This window comes from Panthera tigris, chromosome A1 (genome assembly GCF_018350195.1).
Source record: "Panthera tigris isolate Pti1 chromosome A1, P.tigris_Pti1_mat1.1, whole genome shotgun sequence".
NCBI lineage: Eukaryota > Metazoa > Chordata > Mammalia > Carnivora > Felidae > Panthera > Panthera tigris.
Window position 1 is genome coordinate 163,320,149 of NC_056660.1, and position 22,787 is coordinate 163,342,935.

The 22,787-nt window shown below is 35.8% G+C and overlaps 1 long non-coding RNA gene across 2 annotated transcripts in view; it reads left to right on the forward strand.

The window, feature by feature from the left end:
- The first annotated feature begins 269 nt into the window (after nt 1-269).
- The window catches only part of LOC122231520, a 112,228-nt gene continuing 89,710 nt past the window's right edge, over nt 270-22,787 (forward strand). For both annotated transcript variants that reach the window (XR_006208756.1, XR_006208755.1), the window contains exons 1-2: nt 270-401; nt 4,644-4,702. This is a non-coding gene — a long non-coding RNA (uncharacterized LOC122231520). The remainder of the gene's footprint in view (nt 402-4,643; nt 4,703-22,787) is intronic.

The following is a 22,787-nucleotide window of genomic DNA, read 5'->3' on the forward strand; positions in this document are numbered from 1 at the left end:
TAAAATCCTGTCATTACTCATTTGCTTAAAATCCATTGTTCTTATGCATCACTTTCAGGATAATATAGGTTATGAGGTTCTTTCTTTTTCTTTTATTGCAATACCACTAATTAAAATTTTTGGAGGGTGTATACCCAGTGTATATTTATTTATTTACAAATGATACACATGTACAAGGTTTAGAATACTAAAAAGTTATTTTAATTAAATAGTATGTTCAAAAATAGAATTTTTTTAAAAAGGTGGTAAGAATAATTGTAAAAGAAATTTTAATATTTTATTCCTGTACTCTTCTCTTTGTCTTAGGCACCCTTAGGGTATGCACCCAACTTTGGAGAATCCATCTGTTCCTTATTTGCGACCGACCCTAGACCCATAGCTAAGTAATTACAGAGGTTGTGGTATGTCACCTCTCCTATTTCTTCTGCTAGAAATACCTGTCCCACCCCACTTCCTCATCCATACAGCCTACTTGATTTTCACAACTCAGTTCCTGTGTCACCATCTCTGGGAAACTGAATTATATCCCTTTCTCTGCTTTCAGAACACTCTGAATAAACCTTTCTTATAGTATTTTATAGTATAGGTATTTATTTTTTTCTCTCACTCAAAGGATTAGGAACTCCATTGGGGCACAACTGTTTTGTTTATCTTTGTATCCGTAGAGGCAGCCATAATGCCCAGCACATGTTATACCCTCAACAGAAGTTAAATGAATTCATGAATGAATCAGAAAGGAAGGCAAGATGGACAGAAGGTAGGAAGGGAGTCAGAGGCAGGGAGAGAAGAATTAACAGGTGTGTTCAAGATAAAACAATCTGTTATTGGTGAAAAGAGACTCATAATCCACATCTTCATGGTTCCCTGATAGTCAGTTGGTAAATATTCAGGGAAGGTAATTTGTGTTATTTTTACGTGAGAAATTCTGATTATATATCAGTATCAAATATAGATATTGCAATGTAAATGCTCTCTGCTTTTGTCCAGGTCCTGAATATTCACCTGGTTACTGCTTTCTATTCAAAGCTTCATTTTTGTCCTTTAGAAAAAAAAATATTCTGTTTTATGTAATGCCGTAGGACCAGCACAGGTATGTAAAATATTCAAGTGCTTAAAGTTCCTTTTGAAATAAGTGTGAGGATAGAGTGAATCATAGGAAGCAGGTTAAGGATAAGGATAATGTATTTTGATGATATTCAAATTCATGCAGCAAAGACCAAATAAGTCAGAGCAGATTTGCTGGTTCATCAGTTGTGCTTCTTCTGCATCCTTATTAGTAAACTGTAACACATTTTACAAAGACCCATCATTTCCCACAGGGTACAGCTCTAGGTTAAGCCTAAAAAAGCAACTTTCATTATAGATCGTTTATTGAAAGTGGAGTGAAGCAATTACAGTATCTCTCTGAAGAGGTATATTGGCCAAACACTCTACTTTGGAATGGTGCATTATACTGGATTAGTTATTTAATACGTTGACTATTATTAAAACTTGGAAATGTGTGTAGATGCCCTCCTGGGCTTATTGATATTGTTAGAAAAGCAACAGATACATTCTAGGGGAAAAAAAGATCCCTCACCAAGTTTCTTAAAAGCTGAAATATAGTAATTTCACAATTGTTGTTTTAGTTCCTTGCAGTTTACAGTACTAAAGAAAGTTGTTTTGAGAATTTACAGAAACAATATTTATCCATTTGACTCACTATAGTAATCATTATTCTGTGACACACTGATGTAACCACATTTCTATTCTGTTGATAACTTGCCTTTGAGCAAATTTAGATGTAAAATATAGGGACCCTTCTTTTATATTTAATCTGTCTGAAGTTTCTCATTTGAAAAATTGGAATAAAATGCATAAGATCTACTTTTTCATAATGGACCAATAATAAAATCCTGGCTCATTTTAGGCAAATTAGTTTTTCTAAGGAGTCAAATAGTCTCCTTGGAAATGTTTGACTCTTTTCTCCTAAAAGTAATGGATTTTTGTCACCTTTCTCTCATATTGGGACTTGGATATTTTCTTTTTCATTTCTTTAAATTTAAAAGCTCTGAGTTATTTGAATATGTCAAATTTAAGTTATTTAAATTAAACTGAGTCTTGTGAGTCTTTCTTGAAGGTTTTGAATATAATTCCAACTTGGAAAAAAATTTTTTTGGCTAGTTAATGATTTCTCAAATCACAGTTGAAATTTCAGAGTTGAAATTTCAGTGTTTAAATGGCAGATCTTCTTTATAAAAGTAATAGCTTACAAGAAATTGTCATTAGTATTCAAATCTCAATCTAAAATGTGTTTGACTATATGCAGAGAGTTGTTACATATTTACACAGGTCATTCCATGGGATTCTTTTTTTTTTACATTGTCATCTGTACGTATTCATTCATTCTTTAAAAGATATGGTAGATACATGCTATATACACCATTTGGAGTGTATTCTTGTAGAGTACTGTGCTGTATCAAAGATCTGTTCTAGATGCTCTAGCTGTTATTTGTTGTATTACAGTTACTATGCATTTATTTGCTCATGATCTTTCAACTTTTTCATTACCAAGAACACAGTCTAACTCAGAGATTAAAATTTCTCAGCCCCACTGGTGAAGCAAAATGGATTTTTCAAAGCTGATTCATCAATAACAATGAAAGAAAGGAATTGTAGCAAGGGAAGTAATGGATTTAGATGAACAACATTTATGTTAGTCGATGCATCTACATGATTTCTACCAATATAAAATTTCAATAATTTAAGTGAAAGGGATTATTTAAAAGACAGACTTGATATGTACTTGTGAAATAGTTTATTATTGGCCCAACTATATTGCATCTTTCCCCAAAATCTTTTTCCTTCGCTCATACTGGTATGATAATATTAGTTTGAAATGGAATTTTAATACTGCCTGTCTGGTTTCAAAATCTGACTGTGCTACTTATGAGCTGTGACTTTTGGACAGTTACTTAATCTGTGCCTCAGTTTTCTTATATGAATAATGGACTAATTAGTAGTAACTTCCTCATAGGCTTGTTAGAAGGATTAAATCAGTAAATATAAGTAAAAAGCTTAGAAAAATATTAACATATGCAATTTAAAACCTGTTGGGATTATTTCCTAATCTCTTTTCTTAAAGACATTAACGTTGTTGTTGTTGTTGTTGTTGTTGTTGTTGTTGTTGTTTTTGGTATTTAAATGGAGATGTTTATCAAATGACCACCTAGAATGAAAAATAGAATTGCATGAGACAATTCTCTTATTAATATAATTTATTGTGGTTTTAATAGTGAAGTTAGTGTAAAGTAGAAGCAATTTCCAACATTACTCGATTCTTCAACAATTTAGTTTTGTATTAAGGTTTATGGAAACTATATGTAAGCATATATTCTGCTTCTATAGTGAAAATGTGGCTTTTTATTTTTTAGGTTAGTGAAGGTGTTATAGCATTTGGTTCCTATAATATGTAGTAGGTATAGATTATTATCCTCATTTTTCTAAGCTTCTCTACTGGCTCATAGAGGTTGAATGACTTCCCTAAAGTCACACAGCTAATCTTAGTGGCACAATGTATAGAATAAGCCTCATATTTTATCTTAGTTTATTTGATAATTATTTCCAGTTATCAAAACTCTATTAAATATGACATTGTTTTCAGAAAGAGATACTCTGCCCTCCCGTTTTCTTTTTTTTTTCTTTTCTTTTCTTTTCTTTTCTTTTCTTTTCTTTTCTTTTCTTTTCTTTTCTTTTTTTATTAAAGAGAGAGAGATAGAGAGGGAGAGGGCGGGCACAGGGAGGAGCAGAGAGAGAGAGAATCTCAAGCAGGCTCCATGCTGGCAGCACAGACCTAGATGCAGGGCTCGAACTCATGAACTGTGATATCATGACCTGAGCTCAAATCAGGAGTCAGACACTTAACTGACTGAGCCATCCAGGCTCCCCCTCGGAAAGACATACTTAAAAGTAAAATTATTATCTGGATTATAGAGGACTTAAGGCCATTGGTGTTATAAAATGACCAAGAAAATTGGAATGGCATTAACAATTTTTTTGGTTTTTACTATTTGGAAGAATCAGAACCTTTGGCATCAGGTTGTTTTCATAAGGTAGAAGGAAATATAAAATTTATTCAGCACTTTTTCTCAATTGATATATTGTTTTGAAAAGCCTTATTATACCCACAGGTTTTGGAAAAGTACAAACACTAAAATTAGAATATCTTTGAAATATCCTTTAAGAAGAAGTATGTCTTTTTCATAAATCTGTGGACAGTTCTTAGAAACATGGCAGAAGTAGTAAATTTATCCTTTGGTAAGCATTATCTTTAAAGATCCTTAAAATCATCAACAGCCTGATAGCTTGAAAACTACAAGGGCTATTTAAAATATAAGCTTATTGGCAATATTTAAATGAACTTCCAGATGAAGTATTTATTTTCTTACCCATTGGCTTTATTAGTCATGAGCATCTCTTTGAGACTTGTGCCAGTCTGCTTATGCCAGGTATACCACGGTACCAATCAACTCTAAAATTTCCATGACTTCTAACAATAGAGGTTTATTTCTTGTTCATGCTAATTGCCTATTGAAGGTTGACATGTAACACATCCTCACATTATTGTAACACAGCCTCACCGTTGTTTTTTCTTGTGTTGTCAGAGAGAAAGGAACGCCTCTGTGGAACTGCAAGATGCCATTCAGATTCCTGCCTGGCACTGGTACAGTCACTTGGGCTTACTTTGGATTGGCCAAAGCAAATCATGTAGCCAAACCTGAGATTGTGGCAGTAGGAAATATATTTCTTTCACGGGGAGAATTACCAGAGAGGGACTTTATAAGGTGGAGGAATGAATATTTTGAAGAAACAATGCAATCTGCCAGTCACCACTGTTATTCCTAGATAGGGACTCTGTTAGGATAAATATTACAGTTTTCTATGGAGGTTGCTTATCTCTAAAATTGTATTTCACAGACAATATCTACATCTTTTGTTGTTGTTGTTTTTATTATTGGATGGGGTTCTAACTTTTTTTTTTGTTGTTAGTGTATCAAAAATTTCCCCATGTCTCTTGTGTCAATAAATTGTTGGAATCAAGGCTTTTGTCTTTAAGGAACAGAATCCCACTGCAAGCCTGTGTGAGTACAAAGGAGGTGAAGGGCTTTATATGAATACAAGGGAATGTCATGGAGCCTATGGGCAGGAAGTACGGCTGGGCTCAGGTGGGACTGGAAAGCTGTAAGACATTACTCCTTCTCTCTGTGTCTTTTCTTTTTTTCTGTACATGTCTTTCCTTATTTTTCTGTGCAAATGGACATTTCTCTCTGCTTTCCCATGTATTTTGTACTCGATGACAATTCCATAACTCTTGAGTTTACCTGTAACCACTTCAAAAAACATCAGAGACTGAAATATCCTTTCTGATTTCCGATTCTGAACTCCCACAAGAGAGAAGCACTGGCTGGTAGGTTATGACTGGCTAGAGTCATGGAATTTAAATATCTATGATAGGGGAGTTGGGAGGAAACATCCACAGAAAGGGAGTTGTACAGACAACCCAGAGGCTGTCTTTTATGCAAATGTTAGGTTTCTTGGTTAAAAAAAAAGCAGCTTTAAAATATAGTTTTTTTCTTTTTAATAGTAATAAAATCTTCATGAATGTGTTTTGAAGAAACTTCTCAGTTATGTTTTTTTACTGTTTGATAGACAGGGAGAAGGCAGCATACTGGTAAAGCTTTCAAGGCAACTAACAGTTCAGTCTTGAAGCTGTTAAATTGTAAGAGAAAAAAGTATTGGGTATACTCATGTTCTTTTATACACTTTGTTCCTGCCTTCCCCAAGAGGCAGTGTTAGGTCACTGCTCCAGCTACATGACCAGCCATCTCCCATAAGGCCTGCTACTGCTGTAAATCATGTTTCTCTAGAATTGGGGGGAAAGAAAAGAAAACCTTGATAGTGTTTTAAAAATGGTATTTCAACCTTTCTCAGACTTTAAAATACATATAAACTTGTCAATTATAATATCAGCGTTCCCTTAAATTCTGTGATGTTTAGCTGCATTGGTAAAGCAAATTAAAAAATCAGTGCGTGATAATTTTTTCTCCAACTTTTTATTTAGAAAGTTAGTAAACTTAGGAAAAGTTGAAAGGATAAAAATGTTTTCCCATATATCCTTTGGGTGGATTCACCAGTTTTGCCACATTTGCCTGTATCTCCCTACATGTATGCTTGTATCTTCCTTTATTTATTAGGCATGGTTCACTCAATTAAAAGGAAATCATATAATTCCTCCTGAAAGAGCTTTATTACTTTCATTTTTCTGGGTGCTACATCCCTCTCTTTCTTTGTCAAATAAAAAATGCTTTTGTAAAACTATATCTCAAACAAATGTTAATAACCAAGAAGGCTTAGGGCCCTTTACAGTTACCTATTTTGCTCCTTTGTATAGTAAGAGGCTTATTACAATATAGATACAACGTTATCTGTCGTCAGAAAAACAACTTTATCAGTGGTTTTCACACAAATTGTCCCTAAAATCTATGTCGATGCTTGTTTTCCAGACCAATTTGCCCATGCTATTCTAGTTTTAGTTTTGATATATGCTGGAAAATGATCTAGAATCAACAGCAGGTGGCAGTGCTACCAAAGGTTGTGACTTTTGGTATATAATCAGCTTGGAAAGGAATGTTACCTTTCAACTCTACAGAAGTAATACAATTAGTAAGGAATCTTTAAATAGATACATACATTTATCAGTAATTAGTTTTATTTCAAGAATTATTTTCCCAATCAACTGAATATTATAAACATATTAAAAAATACTGTTTTAGAGACTGAATTTTGTTTAAATTCTGGGATCAAATAACTGAGAAAAACCAGCTTATTTTTTTCCTTATTCTATAACAAAAAAACAAAACCCTAAATACTTACAGTTGGAAAGATTAGGTAGTTTAAATCCTGTTAAAATTTGCAGGAAAAATGTCATGGCAAAATCATTAATTTCTATGGATGAAAAGGTAGTTATTTTGAAAATTTGTGGCAAGCTTCAGGAAAGCTTTTATAAAGCTAAAATACTCTAATTCAACAGGGTAGCAAATTTTAGAAAGCTTAAACTGCTCTGGGCATTTGTGAAAATAATTGAAAATTTCTTCTTTAGTTCTAATTTGTTTCATAGACTATAATTTTGCTGTGTTTGTCTGCTTTCATTTTAAAGAAGAGAAACCTGGAAAGTAAAATAATTTGTTTCCATAGAGGTATTTTATTTGGTTTTTCACAATTTTTGTGTCATTTTACTACAAATGATGAAGACTTTTTAAAAAATTGTCTTAATTTTTTTTTTTTTTATTTTTGAGAGAGAAAGAGAGAGAGAGCGCAGGGGAGGGACAGAGAGAGAGGGAGACACAGAATCTGAAGCAAGTTCCAGGCTCTGAGATGTCAGCACAGAGCCCTACATGGGGCTCGAACCCATGGTCTTCAGCTCAAGACCTGAGCTGAAGTCGGACACTTAACCGACTGAGCCACCCAGCTGCCCCTAGACTTTTGAAGATGATGCATCAAAAACTGTTTATTTTTTCTTAGATTTTAATAGATCTATACATGTGTTTGAATAACTTACACATTGCATATTTACACATTCATATGTTTGTATATCCATGTGTCATCTAGACATTAGCTCACAGCAGACTAGTATAGCTTAATTTAATTTATGAAGAACTCACAACACTTAAAACTACAAGAGAACTGGGAAATCAAGGTCATTGCTTAGATGAAGAAACTGAGGCCCAAGAGAAATATCACTGAAGGAGATTTAATGTTATGAAAAGACCTAGTTATACATTCATTCTTGTGTCTCTGGAGTGACTCAGCTGCAAATTATTATTTTACTTACTTCCTGCTGTGTACCTCCCCCTACCCCAGGGACAGGGGAATGGGGGTACAGTATCATTCTCTAGGTCCTGTTTTTTATTATGAAAAAAAATGATTTTAACAAATACTCTTTTTCCTCCAGGAAGCACATAGTTAGCCGCTTAATTAACTCATTGACTTCATGCTTGATGTGTAATTAAAATAAGATGAGCTTTTCTGAACCCCAGTTTCAGTGCTTTTTGAGGACTACCCTGTGTAGTGATAGCTATTATTATCCTCACTTTTTAAGAATGATATGGCAAGAAATGGCAAAATATTTAAGTTGTATTAAGATAAAACACTGACTCATCAGGAGATTTGAGTGGGACAAAAGGACTCTTAGGCTTAATCACTGTTTGCCAAAGAACAGCTTTTTCCATAAAGAAGAAACAAAACAGAAACAAATCTTAAATTTTTCTTCCAGAACTACACTGGAACTAGGAAATGAGATGGAAACATTCTATACATCGTATGTGGAATAAATTGTTTTGAAATAGAAACACTTTGCCTCTTCTCAAAATATCAATGTCTTATTGAACTTATTTGTTAGACACAATTTTTTGTACTTCTGAAATTTAGTTATGATTCAATTCTTAGTCATTACCCTTTAAAACCTAGTTTTTGTACATGGTAGCTTTTTTTTTTTTTTTTTTTTTTTAAGTTAGGCAAATCACTGTTTCTTGAAAATTCTCAGGTCAAGTCCATAGTCAAGTGAAGTACCTTAAAAAAAGAACTTTATCAAGTTTGGCCTGCAGTAATCTATGCTTTAAATTACAGCACAACTCATTCCAAATCAATATAATGAATTGATTTGTAAACGTTTCAGGCAGGATTGCTTTCTTTGGATTTTGTCTATTGAATGTGCACTGCAGTTAAAGCATCTTTTTTTCCTGCATAATTAAGTCCATGTTCTTGGCCTTTCACTGAGTTTAAACTGGGTTTAAAAGGCAGAAATGTATGTTAAAGCAAAATTATGCACATCCATTATTCTTAGTCTTATAAATATTGAAGCATTTTTTTCCCCTCTTTTGTTGAGAAATAGAAGAGAAAATAAAGCTGAATGCCCTGAACTTTAGTTCCCATTTCTTGGGATATTTTATGTGTGGAAAAAATTGAACTTACTGCTTTCAAATGCCTAAATTGCCTTAATACACAGTAAAATGCTTTATTTTTATAGCTATGATTATGTTTAAATTATGGTATATGACAAAATATAAGAAGGAACAAGATAGTGCTTTAGATTTTGGAAAATCTGAAGAGATTTTGAGTTAATATATAAATGGAAAGAGCTGTAGGGAAGGATCAGTTCAACTAACATTTATTGAGTGCATGTAACTGCCTTCTATGTGCCAGGCACTGGGTTAGTCACTTTATGGGTACCTTTCTGTTTCCCAGCTATCCTGCAAGGAATAAAATACCTAATCATTTACATACAAGGAAAATGGAAAATTAAGTGCACCTAGGATTAAAACATGGGTCTTCATAATGATGTTTTGGACTAGTAGTTTTCAGATACTGGGAAATATAAAAATAAATCAGTTCAGTTCTTGTCTTCAAGATATTATATATGGTGGTCTACTGGGAGAGATAGACATTCAAACAAATAATTGCATTACCATGTGATAAGTCCCAATATATAATGGTATACTACAATAAGGGAGGGAATTATTTCAGATAGAGGGAGTTAAATGTGTAATCATTGGGATGTGAAAAGGTATAGTGCTGAAGAAATGAAAAGTAGTGTCCTGTGGCTGATTTTAAGGGCCTGGAATTTTATGCTATGTAGTTTAGGACCCCTAGGATACTCTGCTTTCAAACAACCCTCATTACTGTCTTCCTAAATGGTTGTTTGGGCCAGTAGATTTAACTGTTTTGTATCTTTGTATGCACAATTGAATTATCAGACTTTTGTAGGACATATCAGACTTTTTCTTTTCTTTAAAAAAATTTTTTTTTAACATTTATTCATTTTTGAGACACAGAGAGAGACAGAGCATGAGTGGGGAAGGGGCAGAGAGAGGAGGAGACACAGAATCGGAAGCAGGCTCCAGGCTCTGAGCTGTCAGCACAGAGCTCGACGTGGGGCTTGAACTCACGAACTGCGAGATCATGACCTGAGCCAAAGTCAGACGCTCAACTGACTGAGCCACCCAGGCACCCCAGGACACATCAGACTTTTGTAGAACAGGATACATTTGAACACCAGTATTTGCAATGCTCATTAGCAAGACATAGTCACTTTTTAAAAAAGATACACATATTTACAGAGTAGTTTCCAGTTGTCAATGATTATAACTGTGAAAAAATGCATACACAAGGAGGTACTGGTAGTGCTCACTCAGCAACTTCGTATCCGATTTTTCAGTGTTTATGAACAATGAACAAAATATTTTAGACCATGTACGTGGCTGTCATGTAGGAGAAATGACTTGTAGGATTTTGGAGTTTTTGAAATGTAAAGAACATTTCTGGAACTGGCAATGAACTGATATTCTGAAGTGAGCACATCTGACAGACTGAATAACATATAGGAAACCTATGAATTGATACCTTACTGGTATTGGCGATCTTTGTAAGTGCTGTTATCTACTGTGAAAAATAATTCCATTTTTCATTTGAACCACCCAAAATTTTATCTTTAAATTTCATTTGTACTTTGAGAATTAACAAAAGCTTATGTATTTGGAACATCATCCTATACAATACTTGACTACACCACAGCGTGGTGAAACTGTGTTTTCTAGCTCCTTAAATGTTGTTCAGTTATGGGATCTCTTGCACTCTTGGTTAGTGTATTTTTGTGCCCTTAGTAATAGCAGTTGCATTCTGAAACCAAAGTTATGAATTTATAGATATATGTATTGGTTCTGAGGTACTACTTTTCTGGCAAAAATATGAGTGTAATATAAGTTAGTAATTTAAAATAATATAGTGTTCAAGTTACACTTCTCTTCAAGTTAAAAATATCTTACAATGTGAGACAGTCACCCTGCTAAGAAGAAAGTATCTGGAAACACAACAGTTGTCCCCATAAACACTTTAACCAGTAGTTCTCCCTTTGTCTGTAGAGTTTCAACGTTACTTCTCTTCACCACAAAGCAGATATCCTTATCACTAGCAACAGCATGAACTCAGAAATAAAACTTACCATTAAAACTTTTCACATTTTTCCCAAATGCTTTGTGAACATGAAACCATTAAGTAATAGAAAGAAGGAGATTTTTAGTCAGGAAGCAGTCTTTCTTTTTTTTTTATGGGGGTCAAATTAAAGATAATAGAAAGGTAACAATTGACCTTTTTTTTTTAAAGATTTGTAGCTTTTTTTTTTTTAATGTTTATTTATTTTTGGGAGAGAGAGAGCATGAGCAGAGGAGGGGCAGAGAAAAAGGGAGACACAGAATCTGAAGCAGGTTCCAGGCTCCAAACTTTCAACACAGAGCCCGACGCGGGGCTTGAACTCACAAACCTCCAGATCATGACCTAAGCCAAACTCAGATGTTTAACCGACAGAGCCACCCAGGTGCCCTAAGATCTTAGCTTTAAAGGAATTTAATGTTTCTGAGACAACATATGAGTCAATTAAAATATAGTGTGTTTGTGTGTGTGTGTGTGTGTGTGTGTTTAATCTTGCTGTTGCTACTTTTTAATGAAAAACAGCCACATTTCTGCTTTTTGTTGTTGTTGTTGCTGTTGTTGTTGTTGTTGTTGTTGTTTTAGGATATTGTCCTGAGTTAGAAGTCATTTTCATGCTTTTTATAAACAGGCCCAAACAAATTCTAAGTTGATTTTGTCATATCAGTATTGGGAAGTAAGAACTGTGATACCTAATGATGGCCTTACTGTTGAATTGTTTTATGCCTAGGAGGCAGAATCTAAAATTCTTATTAGCTTGTTAATATGTCAGACATAATTGGAAAGTATGGAGTGTTTCCTAATTATTATCCTAGTAACCTCAACTCTATCTACTTTGGTTTTCTCAACACTGTGAAGGAATGTGAGCTTCAATTAATATTTGGGATTATGAAATCACAGATTTAAAGGTGTGAAGTGTGTAAATGTCATTATTCTAATAAAATTCAAATTTACAAGATGAAACCTTTGAATAGCCTTGAATAAATTGAATCTCCCAATAAAGCAAATCCTAAAATGACCATAAGAGGGTGCAAAGGCATTGTAGAAATGAACAAGCCCAATTCCTAGAATGACACAGAAATATACCTTTGTGACCATGAAATATTTAACATTTTAGAAAACATTCAAAGCTTCCAGAGCATTTCGTTGAACATGACATGAGTTTATGCTCATCTGAGTATAATCCTACTTTTCTTGATTTCTTCTGAATGAACAAGTTGTCACTATGTTGGTTTTTAAAAAGCTTAAATAGGATCAAATCAGGAAAGCAGTGTTAAAAGGGGATGTAATTACAGTTGCTGCTATTGAAAAAACTGATTCTAGGGTTTTTAAAGTCATAAATACTATATTAAAATAATCTCGATCTTGTTTTATATACTTTATGTGTAAAGATGGACTTTTAACTTTGGGGGATAGGAAATGAATTCTTAGAATAGGAGGCCTTGGGAACATTTGAGAATCAAAGACAAAAATGCTATCAAATGTCTTCTAAAGACAAAATACAAAGTTTCTATTTGTTAATTTGGGCCTTAAAATTATTTTCTGTTTTAGATTATGTAATTTTATGGAACATATCTGTAGGCTGACTTTAATGGGCTATTTCATCCTTTGCAATTTTTTAGGGGTTTTAAATTTTATTTTAGAGAGAGAGAGAAAGAGAGAGTGTGCGTGAGTGAGTAGAGGAGGGGTGGTGCAGAGGAGAGAGAGGGAGGGAGGGTAGGAGGAAGGGAGAGAGAGAGAGAGAGAGACAGACAGACAGACAGACAGACTCTCAAGCAGGCTTCATGCTCAGCATGGAGGAGCCAGAGATGGGGCTTGATTCCATGGGCCTGGAATCACAACCTGAGCCAAAATCAAGAGTTGGATGCTTAATAGACTGAGCCACCCAGATGCCCCTCATCCTTTGCAATTTTTAAGAAATAAATCCAACTTAAAATAGCTAACCTAAGGTGAACTTTAAATATCAATAGATTAATTGACAAAAGGAACAAATGAGGTGTCTCTTTCAGAGCACTGTTTGCATGGTATTAGACATTTAGGTGAGATCAAATTTTTTTTCCCAATATAACACCTTTTGTTTGTTTTGTGATGACCTTAGGAAAAATTGAGAATTATATTCTGTGTTATGAGTGAGAGGAAATAAAAATAAATGATTGTTGGGCATTCAGTATTGAGATTATATCTGTAGGAACTACTTTAGAAATAATCTCTTTGGTGATTTCATGTTAGCTTTTCAAAATAAAGTCAACGTTTGAAGTGAAATTTTAGAGATGTTAAGTCAGTGGAGATGTTTCTTCGTAATAGTAAGTCATCTACTAAGAGAAGCCCCAAAGCTCACAACATTCCTCATTTTTTTCACCATCAGGATCTTAGAAACACAGGAAGCCCCTAAAAAAATCACCATCTTCCTATCTTTTAAGTGACCATACTTCACAAGAGCTGAATTTTTAAAAAAAATGTGCATTTATTTAGAGAGGGGGAGAGAGAGACAGAAAGCATGGGCAGGGGAGGGGCAGAGAGAGGGGGAGAGAGAGAATCTCAAGCAGGCCCTGTGTTTCCTGCTCAGAGCCCAATGTGTGGCTTGAACCCATGAACTGTGAGATCATGACCCGAGCTGAAACCAAGATTGGGACAGTCAGCCATCCAGGCGCTCCATGTCTTGGCTCTTGAAAATAAAACTGCAGTGAACATAGGGGTGAATATATCTCTTTGAATTGGTGTTTTTATTTTCTTCAGATAAATAACCATAAGTGGCATCATTGGATTGTATAATAGTTCTATTTTTAATTTTTTAAGAAGCTTCTGTACTGTTTTCCGTAGTTGCGGCATCAGTTTACATTCCCATCAACAGTGTATGAGAGCTACCTTTTCTCCACATCCTCACCAACACTTGTTATTTTTGTCTTTTTGATTGAGCATTTTCTTCATGTGCCTTTTGGCCATCTGTATGTCTTTTTTTTTTTTTTTTAATGTCTATTCAAGCCCTTTGTCCATTTTTAAATAATGTTTGTTTTTTTGATATTAGATTATGTACACTTTTATAGATTTTGGATATTAATCACTTACCAGATGTATGGTTTGCAAATATATTTTTCTCATTCAATAGGTTGCATTTGTGTTTTGTTGATTGTTTCCTTTGCGGTGCAAAAGCTTTTTAGTTAGATGTCATCCCATTGGTTTATTTTAGCATTTGTTGCCTTTGCCTAAGTGACTGGTCCAAAAAAAATATTCCTAAGACCAATGTTAAAGAGATTATTACCTTTATTTTCTTTTAAGAGTTTTATGGTTTCAGGCCATACATTCACGTCTTTAATTCATTTTGAGTTTATTTTTGTATATGGTATAAGATAGTGGTTCAGTTTCATTCTTTAACATGTAGCTGTCCAGGCAATTATACTTTGAATAAAAGAGAAAGCAAAGACATATTAATACCTGAAGGAGAGAGAGGTCTGAGAATATTGTGAGGGGCAGTAACCAGTAATCTCAAAAAGACCGGAGGAGAGAAGAAACAAATATAGTTCATTTATTCAACATTTAGTTACTATATGCCAGATGTTGATCAACCTGTTGCTATTTTAAGACTCATCTGGTCTTAGTACTTGGAATTCTAAAGAGATGAACTTACCTTTCCCTTAGATTCTATGTCTACTCAGAAAATGTCAGATATCTAGTACTTTTAATAAACATTCAAATCACCCTGCATTAATTACTGGACACTGCAGACTTGGTATCACTGAGTTCCAAAAGGCAGTTATATCTTCTAATTTAGTGTTGATATGGGTCTTCTGTGGCTCATTATGCTCCATTGGTATTTTTCATAGCAGTCAATTAATTTTGTAGCTCAACTGGACAGAGTTGGTGCTACTTTGACATTTAATGTCAGGGTGGCAGAGAGTTACATTTAAAAAAGAAAAATTGCTACATTGGAAATAAGTATTTAAAGGTATTGTTTTATATTGTGAAGATAGCTAATGTTTTGTTTCATTTTGTTTTTCCTTACTCATAGGGACTAGGGACAACCAAGGGTTTTTAATTCATTCTTCAGCCTGTGGTAAGGATTCCATGTCATCCTTCAAAGGCAGCTTGATATTTATCTTCTTTAAAGGTCTCAAGGGAAGGAAAATCTATAAGCTACCTTGGTGACCCATCTTAGTGTAGAATAGCCCTTATACATTTATATAAGAAAGAATGAAGAAAATTTCAGTTTGACATAAAAATCATCATTTATAACAGGTCACTGGGAATGAGGGGACGACTACACATTTCCTTCTCTTCCTGTGTGGAGAATATGAATGACCTTTGACAGCTGTAACTTTCCCCTGCGTTCTGCCTAAAATCATTGCGATCTGTGAATGTTAATGAAAGGACATCAAGAACAGCTTTCAGACAGTGTATGTAATTTTGGGCAGATGAGAGGTTGAGGAAAACTCCTGAATATCCTCCTTTTCTCCACTTTTTTTTTTTTTTTCCTGACTTTCCACAGGTTCCATCCATTTCTCCCAGTTCATTTTCTCTCAATTTCCTGTCAGTGAACACAAGCTTAGGTCATGACAAGTCATGACATTCAGGTGTAGAACTCTCTCAGGCTCTGTGACAGAAAGGAGGCGATTAAAGCTGACTTAAAGTGAATGGGGCTGGGCCAGGCATAAAATGTGGACTGTTCATCTCACCTCTAACTCAGAAGCTGATGCCCTGGGGATAGGATGGGCAGCTGGTGGGTGAAGGAAATACATTTTGAGGAAGCAGCATAGTAAATAGACTCTTGGGCCTCTGTGTACATTAAGGCCCTGCTCTGTTAGGTCTCAGGGATAATCTATGTTCTCCTGGCCATATATACCTTAGTTTGCAACTTTAAAGGAAACAAGTAAATGCAATGAAAGCAGGAGTTGTATTTTAATAAGATGATAATTTTGAACTACTCTCTTCAGAGATGGTCTATTCAGAAGTTTTGTGGATGTGATGGTATTTTAATGAAAGCAGCGTGAGGGATGCATCATATTACTACATAATCAGGCTGTGACAGTGTCTCCATTGGCTAGTACATCACTGCTCTGTGGTCTGCTCTGATTCCAGAGGAGGTTTGAGGTGTCGACTACAGACTGTCGAGTTATCTGGGTCTTGGTTACTTTATTCTCCCCTAATGTGATACCTTGTAAATTTAGAGTGCTGGGCAGTTTTGCTGCTAGCCTTCAGATTACATTGATGGATATTGGAGAATGAACCTTGTTTTGAATGCATGAGTCCTTGCTTAGGCAATCAACTCTTTTTTGGGGGTGGAGAGGGATAGAGACAGGGTGGACCTAAAAATGTTGTAAACAGCATCTGTTAACATTGGGCTTCCTTTGAGAGAGGAGGTTTTATTTCAAATGTTAAATATTTAAATTAGTTTAAATAACTGGCTGCTTTCAAAATCTCAAGTATTGTTTTGCATATATAATCTTATAGTTACATTGTATGGATTTAAATTTATGTTATAAAATAATGCAATTCCGGCTTAGGGCTAGAGGTGTGTTATAGACTGAATGTTTGTGTCTCTTCAGAATTCCTGTGTTGAAGCCATAGCCCTGAATATGTTGGTGTAGGCATGCTGACCATGTTGGGTTACATGTTCCAGGCCTCTTGGAGATTAATGTACATATGTTAGAAATACATATTAAGGCTGGGATGGAGGGAGGCTTGCTTCAGCCTCCCATGAATCTATTAGAGATAACATAGTCTTGCCCCTTCCTGGCTCATAGTTGGCCCACAAAATCTAATTAAAGGTTAGCTGTCAATTAGGTGTGCCAACCCTTTGAAATGCATGAGAACTCTTTGATCTCACTATAGTGCTCCTCCCCTTGCCCCACCACCTGTCCGCTTGCTGTATAAACTGTGTAGACTGAGGTCCAGACTCTGCAGCAAATAGCTGTGCTGCATCTGGGTCATCATCTGCTCAATCCGCCCTATCAGTAAGATACCCTGTGTAAATTACATGGAGTTTTGCTGGCTGTGTTTTTCAGTCTCAAAGTCTCCTTAATTTGGGGGATAGCTTTCTGTTCCTCCCCCACCTTCTAACAGACAGTTTTTGGAGATAAGCCCTTTGGGAAGTAATTAGATTTAGAGGAAGTAATGGGGGGGCATGATGGGATTAATACCCTCTAAGAGTAAGTTGCTTTCTCTACCTCTGCCCTGTGAAAACTCAGTGAGAAGGCTGCCTGCTGCAAGCCAAAAAGTGGGCTCTCACCCGGAAGAACATCTGCTAGCACCTTGATCTTGGATTTGTCAGCCTCTAGAATTTTGAGAAATTGATATCTTGTTTAAGCCCCCAGTTTATAGTATTTTGTTATAGCAGCCTGAGCTGGCTAGGACAGGGTAGGAATATCAACATGATTCTAAGATGTAAAATATTTACCCCATTACCTTCTTTTATGAATGTTCTGTTGAACTTTCTAGCTACCTTTCATAAATCCCACGCTGCCACGGACGCATCCTGGTGGTGTCTGAAGGTATCCATCTCTCAAAATCTGTACTTTGGAATTTTACTTGTTTTCCATTACACAGCCAAAAATGTGTAAGTCATTTGTCAGCACATCCCCCCTTCCTCTTTATCCATATTCAAATTAACACCAGTTTTTGTAACAGTCCCCCCAATTTTTTGATTCTCATCTTTTTATTCTTATCTACTCTATTCTAAATTATCATCTCTTGACTTGATGATTGCAGAAGTCTCCTGATTGGAGACCTACTTCCATTCCATCTCTCCTCCAATCCACTTTATTCAGAGTGGTCAGCATCTTGTTTGGTTTTGTTTTAATGGATTTATTTTTTGAAGGTTTACGGAAAAATTAAGTGATATGTACAGAGTTTCCATATACCTCCCTGACCCCAACAGTTTCCCCTATTATTAACATCTTGCATTTTTGTGCTACAGTTGTTACAGTTGGTGAGCAATAATTGATACATTATTATTAACTAAGATTTGTAGTGTTAGGGTTTGCTGTTTGTAGTAGACATTCTATGGGTTTTGAGGAATGCATAATGGTATGTGTCCACCACCAGAGTATCATTCAGAAATAGTTTCACTGTCTTAAAAATCCTCTGTGCTATGCTGATTCATCCCGCCCTCTTCCACCTTCTGGTAACCACTGATCTCGCCCCCCTCTCCATTCACTAATCTGAGAATGAAAATCTCATATTTTAACACATTGTTTTACAATTTATCCATTTATGCTTTTAACATTATCAGATTTATTTTGTTTCACATTACACACTCCTAGAGCACTGTGTTTTTTATGTTGTTTTTTTTTTTTAAGAGCAATCCATTTTAAGGATTTAAAGGAAGCTAAGGACCCTCGTCCTATATTCACTGACATCCACTCTATTATGTAGTTTCATATAAAATGTCACTTGCTTCATGGGCACTCTGAATCCATGTTTAAGAACCCTTGTCCTAAAGGGAACAATTTGTGTACAGCTCTTTTTACCCTATGGAATAAAGTACGCACAATTTCTTTCAGTATTAACTAAAATATATAGGGCGCCTGGGTGGCTCAGTTGGTTAAGCGTTGACTTTGGCTTAGGTCATGATCCCCCCCCCCCCCCCCCCCCCCCCCGTTCATGAGTTCCAGCCCTGTGCTGACAGCTCAGAGCCTGGAGCCTGCTTTGTATTCTGTGTCTCCCTCTCTCTCTCTGCCTCTCCCCCACTCCGGCTCTCTCTCTCTCTCAAGAATAAACATTTTGAAAAAATTAAGTATATAAATTTAACGTGCAAACTAAAATTTTATGCCGTTCTCCTGGGATAGCTCTATTCATTGTAAAGAAACAGAATTCAGTTTTCTGAGCACCTGGGTGGCTCAGCTGGTCAAGTGTCTGACTCTTGATTTCAGCTTAGGTCATGATCTCGTGAGCTCAAGCCCTGCATCAGGATCTGCACTGACAGCATAGAGCCTGCTTGGGATTCTCTCATTCCTCCTGTATGTCTGGCCCTCCCCCGCTCACACTCTTTTTCTTTCTAAAAACAAAAACAAAAACAACCCCATAGACACAGAATTCACTTTTAGAACAAATTTGATGAATGTATTTTTTTCTCTTGCGAATGGGAATTTTTTTCTACAGAGGTTTGAATTTTTAAGATTGTGTATATACTCATAGGTTGTAAAAAAGTCATTCTCATTCTGTGTTTGTGAAAGCCATTTTGATCTGTGCTGTTTCTTATTTGCACTGTTTTCTCTTTTTCATTTTCACTGCTCTGTTTTAACCGATTCAGTTTTTCTTTTAAATCATTCCTTCTCCAAATATGGTATTATGTTTTTCGATAGAATATTTATTGAAGATACTTGAATTCATAGAAATGATAGGACTCTAGATCTAGGAAAACCCTCACATGATAACATTAATTTCCTTGGCTTGTTCCTCTCTGCACCATGACCCCACCAGGTTCCACAGCAGAGTGGTGAGAGGTCCACAGCTTCGTTGCCTCTCCCATAGCCATGGTCCACTCTCTGGAATTTGAAAAGGAGGCTTGAGGCAGGATTTCAGCAAGACCTCCCAGTTTTGTGTGTTTGATGAGTCTATCTCCCTAAGACAAGCTTAAGGGAAGGAAGCCCAGAGACCTCACTTCTTGCTAGTAATATAATCCCTCTTCATTCATCTTATCACTACAAGTACCCAAGATAATAATTGTCAAAAAATGCTGTATTTTGAACTGCTTGCCCTTCTAAAAAAAAGTATGAGGACAAACCCTATTACACTTTACACTCATGTTTGTCTAAGTCACCTTCAGAAGCCCCCAAATTTCAATTCATAGATCATCACCTGGGCTTATGCTCCATAAGCCTCAAATATCCTGATAGGACCACATCATTTGCCTCCCACCCATACTTCAAATTCTTTCCCTGTGCTTTTACAGTTTATCATGAAAATCTGAAATCCTTGATATCCACTACTCTGTCCTGTTACCTTTACCCTTTTTCTTTGACTGATACCTTGTCATTCTTGAAGATGTTTCTTATCTAGTTCTCTTTACTGGTGACAGTTTTTAAATCTCACATTCCACATATAATGGAGACTGAAGATGAGATAGGTGTTCTCCTTCTGTTTCATTGTTCCTTCTGACCACTGTATTATCCTCCTTTCTCCAAAAGATAAGATTCTCTGAAGTAGATACCTTCTTGGTAATGTCCAACCCTCTCCACTCATTCATCGAAGATTGAAAACTCTGGATCATTGTTTTCATTATTGATGGCTTCAGTAGCCTTGCGGATGATCACACTCAACCCCTCTGTGCTTCTTGACCTCACTTTTTCTGACTACAATATAGTCCATGACATACCCTAGACTTTGTCATTACCAATAGGTACCCCCACCTTCAAATACAGAATTCAAGCACCCACTCTTTAACCAACTGTATTAGTTTCCTACTGATGCTATAATGATCTTAGTGGCTTAAACAACACAATTATTTTATCTTATACTTCTGGAAATAAGAAGTCCAAAATGGGTCTTAAAAGCTAAAATCAAAATATCAACAGAGCAGCATTCCTTCTTGAGACTCAAGGAGAGAAAATGTTTCCTTGCCTTTTCCTTGCCTCTTCTGGCTTCTAGAGGCCACCTACTTTCCTGGTTTGTGACCTCTTCCTTCCTGTTCAAAACCAGAACCATGGCATCTTCAAATCTCTGACTTTGACTCTCTATTTCTATCATCACATCTCCTTTATCTGTCTCTTTCTTCTGCCTTTGTCTTATAAGGACCCTTGTAATTATGTTTAGCCCATTTCAATGACCCCAGGAAATCTCCCCATTTCAAAGTACTTAATTTAATCACATCTACAAAGTCCCTTTTGCTATGTAAGGTAACATATTTACAGGTTCAGGGGATAAGGATGTGGACATCTTCAGTGGATCTTTATTTCCTTCTGTCAAATCAACTATCTTGTATTTCCAGGTCATTTACTGATTCTCTGTCTTCAACATTATTTGATTACATTTGGATCTAATTCATTTACTATACTGCTTACTCACTATTACTGTTTTAATGGACTCACTTTTCTCTTTGTGCAATTTATATTTTATGGTCTTTTATTCCCTTTTAGACACTCTCAACACCACTTTTCCCATTCTCCTCTGCATCTCTGCCTTCTGTAGCACTCATCAGATATAGTGTATATCCCTGGTTAAACACAGCCAACTCTCTGTCTACGTACTTTGGACCTAGACCTGAGCAGCAGAAGGTGGCTGCAGAAAAACATCTTTTCATGAAGATCTTTCTTATCCCTCTCCTCTTCTTGCCTTCCATGTAGAGGGGCTTTAATAACATAGCTATCCTGTCTCTAGCTTCTTACTTACACTGCAGTGAAGGAGATGTAAATTTATTTACCTGAGAGACTGAGAGGTGGAATTGGGAACGTCTGCCTCATCCTCCTTGGCATCTGTCTGCCTGCAAGAGTTCCCCTTCTGTGCAATGTTGCTGTGAGGGAGATCTAACCCTGTGATGTGGACTGTACTTTTCCAACACCGATGATTACTGGGTTGGCAGGTCTGTCTAATTGTGAACTTCAATATTAGAACATCCGCTTGCCCACAGCTATCAGACACATTTTCCACGATTAGTGTTACAAAATAAAAGGGAGATGTTGATTTCCTATTTGCTTTTTTCTCATTTGAAACACAACTTGAGTGTATTATTTATTTATTTATTAAAAATTTTTTTTAATGTTTATTTATTATTGAGAGACAGAGAGAGACAGAGCATGAGCATGGGAGGGGCTGAGAGATGGGGAGACACAGAATCTGAAGCAGGGTCCAGGCTCTGAGCTGTCAGCACAGAGCCTGACGTGGGGCTCAAACTCACAAACTGCGAGATCATGACCTGAGCTGAAGTCAAACACTTAACCGCCTGAGCCACCCATGCAACCTGAGTGTATTATTTATTGAATGTCTGTAAACTCTGACTGTTCTACCTAAAATATCCCTTTCACTCTCTGATCCTTTGCCCTGCTTTGTTTTTCTTTATAATAATTACCAGTACTTGATATGATATGTTTGTTTATGTGCTCTGTTTCTTCTGCTAAATGTAAGTTCCACAGGGTAAGACATTTCTTTTAGCTATATTCATAGTGCCTGGAACAGTGATTGGCTCACAATGTGTATTTGTTGAATGACTGTTGAAAGAAAGAGTATGAGAACATATTCAGTATCATCTGAAGATTCACTTTAATTTTTAATTGTTTTAGTGTTTATTTTTAAGAGAGAGAGTGTGAATGGGGGAGGGGTAGAGAGAGAGGGAGACACAGAATCCTCAGCAGGATCCAGGCTCTCAGCTGTCAGCACAGAGCCCGACGTGGGGCTCCAAATCACGAACCATGAGATCATGTCTCCAGCTGAAGTTGGATGCTTAACCAACTGAGCCACCCAGGTGCTCTTGAAGATTCACTTTAGACACTTGTAGTTTTATTTTGCTTTATTAAAAATGTGCCAATCCTCAATTATCCATGGTGGAGTTAATTAATTTAGAGATTAAACATAGTAAAAAGTAATACTAGTTTATATATTAAAAATTAAAATATGAAAAATTTTGATATACAGCAAAAAAAGTTTTATATACTAGCATCTATTTTCAATAGAAGTATGCAATAGCTAACATCTAATAAAATATATCAAACATATATCAAATTGTATGTACTTCAACTTGGGAACATCTTTCCTTTTGTCATTCTGAAGTATAGAATACTAATTTGAATGTTGGAATTGAAGCAAAAAAGCAGAGTGGTTAAAGAAATCATTCAGTAGAG